Source organism: Triticum dicoccoides, chromosome 2B (genome assembly GCF_002162155.2).
Source record: "Triticum dicoccoides isolate Atlit2015 ecotype Zavitan chromosome 2B, WEW_v2.0, whole genome shotgun sequence".
In the NCBI taxonomy this organism is placed as follows: Eukaryota; Viridiplantae; Streptophyta; class Magnoliopsida; order Poales; family Poaceae; genus Triticum; species Triticum dicoccoides.
Genome location: NC_041383.1, coordinates 257,745,514 through 257,748,423, shown reverse-complemented (window position 1 = coordinate 257,748,423; position 2,910 = coordinate 257,745,514).

The following is a 2,910-nucleotide window of genomic DNA, read 5'->3' as shown; positions in this document are numbered from 1 at the left end:
GAGTCATCTTAAGACTCAGGGGCTATGATGATATGATTCAGCAAGTCTTGCCAGTTTGAGCAAATTCAAGTGCCCCAGGATGTTGAAGGGAAAGATAACCCGGTCCCGGAGGTTACTGTTATATTGATGAAAATTTAAAGGCCGTCAGAAAATTTCCAGCTTAGAAAGTAGATGACAGCTACAAAATCCTGGTTCAATGAAGAAGTTCCGGATCATCAGAAAGGATTCCGGTTTACAATCCGGTTCAAGGGGAAATCTATCTCCCACAAATCACTGAAGCTGTCAATATCCGGTTCAAAATCCCGGTTCAAAAAGAATTTATCTCTTGCAAAAAGTTAAAAGTTGCCGAAGAGGACCTGTTGCCATGATGCACGGTTCAAACATGGGTATCCTGCCTTATTGGCTTATCATATTATTGGTTACATGGGGGCTTCAGCTTACAAAGCGGAGTTCTGTCCATTAATCCGGCTATCACGCCAGAACAAAAGCTTGGGAGCTTCACACCCAAAGGACCAAAGAGAGTTTTCGATGCTATGCACAACTCAAACATAGGCACCTAATGAGCACAGCTCATCACGTTACTTGGGGGCTCCTTGGTCCAATACCAAGAAGTTTGAATGGACCCTTGTAGTTGGGTATCGACCCACGGCTTGGAAGCCTGGTATATTTAACTAAAACCCCGGGTTAACCTGCCTTCATCAAGTAAGACACTCCTATCCAGGTCATCCTGACACGACCCTCCGAACGTTTGACAGTTACTCTCATTGAGACCCTGCACTTGTCAAAGTTAAAACGGTGATTGGTTAGTTGGAGGTCCATCTTAAAAGGCTTTGTTAAATAGTTCAACTCAGTGGCCTGGCAGCCCATGAAAAGCCTCGAATTTGGGCCTGGCAGCCCTCAAAAAGCCTCGACTACACGGTTTTATTTGCCTTTGTCAAGATTTTTTCTTTTGATAAATTTTATGTTGAACCGGCGTCTCTCGACCCGGCATGACTATCAGTCATCAAATTAGTCTGGTGTTCTTTAAACCCGGCTTGACTTTCAAATATAAGTTGTCAGTACATAATCACTTATAATCCGATGTTTATTGACCTGGCCTGGCTTTTGACTATAAGTCGCCAGTATATATTTGGATTGCGCTATTGGAATCATGCGCTCATAAGTCATTGGGTATATTATTCAAATCTTTGATAGCCAACATGGCTGGATTATTATTATGGTTATTAATCACCAGTATTGTGATTAAGGTTTTCAAAGTCGCTTTAGCGCAATGGTTATCATATTATCAATGGATATGATTTATTCTACAATTGAAGGAATAGTCCCGAGTTGCTGCGGGCTTACAACCCGGCACTTGGGGGCTACATTATCTCTGTTGAGATTACATCAAATATGCAAGTCTCATGTCGCTGCAAGCATGCACCATGACACTTGGGGGCTAATGCAAAGTCATTTTTTGCTCATCTTGTTGAAGACCCGACTCATCACAATATAATGAGCCGGCCCTTGGGGGCTACCAATTGCTCCTGTCAACAATTCAAGGTACAAAGCTTTTTATTCATTATATTGAAGGGTCCACCGCTCAGTTGGTAAAGCACAAGGCTCTTAACCTTGTGGACATGGATTCAAGCCCCATGATGGGGGTTACATCATATGATGTTATTTTCATTGAAGTATATATCAAAGTCCCAGCTCAATATTATCTTACCGAGCCGGCCCTTGGGGGCTACACCGTTGTTGTTCAAAGTTTACATGATTATATTTACAAAGTCCCTGCTCATTATTGCATAATGACCCGGCCCTTGGGGGCTACACTAGTTGAAGTTTTTATGAGCATCAGGAAATTACAAGTCCCATGTTGCTGCAAGCATGACAACCCGGCACTTGGGGGCTACATATGTGGAATACTCAATTCTGACTAGTAATTGAGATGAACAACCTGGATTTCTTCAAGATTGTGATATTTATAATGAAGCAAGTCTTAAGCTGTTGCTATGCTACCTTCTTAAGACTTGAGGGCTACAAGTGATAGTCATATAAGAGGTATATTTTTAAGCTGGATGTTAACTACAAGTACGACCTGGTGCTATCAATATTTATAAACCGGCAAGTTCTACATTCTTAAACTGGCTGAAGATCAGATGATGATTTCAAGGACCGCTATTTTTGTTAAGTCATTGGGAGCTGAGTCAAAGAAGTTATTCTTCACAATATTTCTCTGTGACAAACCAATGTCAGCAAATTGATTATGAAGCTGGCCTATTAAACCGGATTTTCTATAAGAAGGAGGTGACAAGGACTTAAGGATGATCAGGATCAGTTTATCATGGATAAATCCAAATTAAACTGGGGGCTAATGTCGGGGATATACCCCGCGGTATGACCCGGCCGGAGTCGTAAACCGGCCGGGACTTGGTAAATCGGCGGATGGTAAACCGATAGACAGTTAAGACAGATGGCTAAGTCAGACGGTAAACCGGCGGGGTTAAACCGGCAGATGCCTAAGACAGACAGTAAACCGGCAAGTGTTAAACCGGCAGAGTTAAGACAGATGGTAGCACCGGCAGACATTATTAAACCGGCAGACATTGTTAAACCGGCAGACATTGTTAAACCGGCAGACTTGTTAAACCGACAGACCATGTTAAACCGGCAGATGTTGTTAAACGGGCAAACAATGTTAAACCGGCAGACGTTAAGAAGCCCAGGAAAGGAAGTCAAAATAGTTTAAGTCTTAGTCCAAGATGGACTCTACATGTAACCCGCCCCTTTAACTTATATAAGGAGGGGCAGGGCTCCCCAAAGAGGGAGAAGCAAGAAACAATCTCTAGGGCTAGACACAACTAGAGGAGAGCCGGTTCATGGCGACTCCCTCGTGATGATAATGAGATCTAGCCTCAAACAACATGT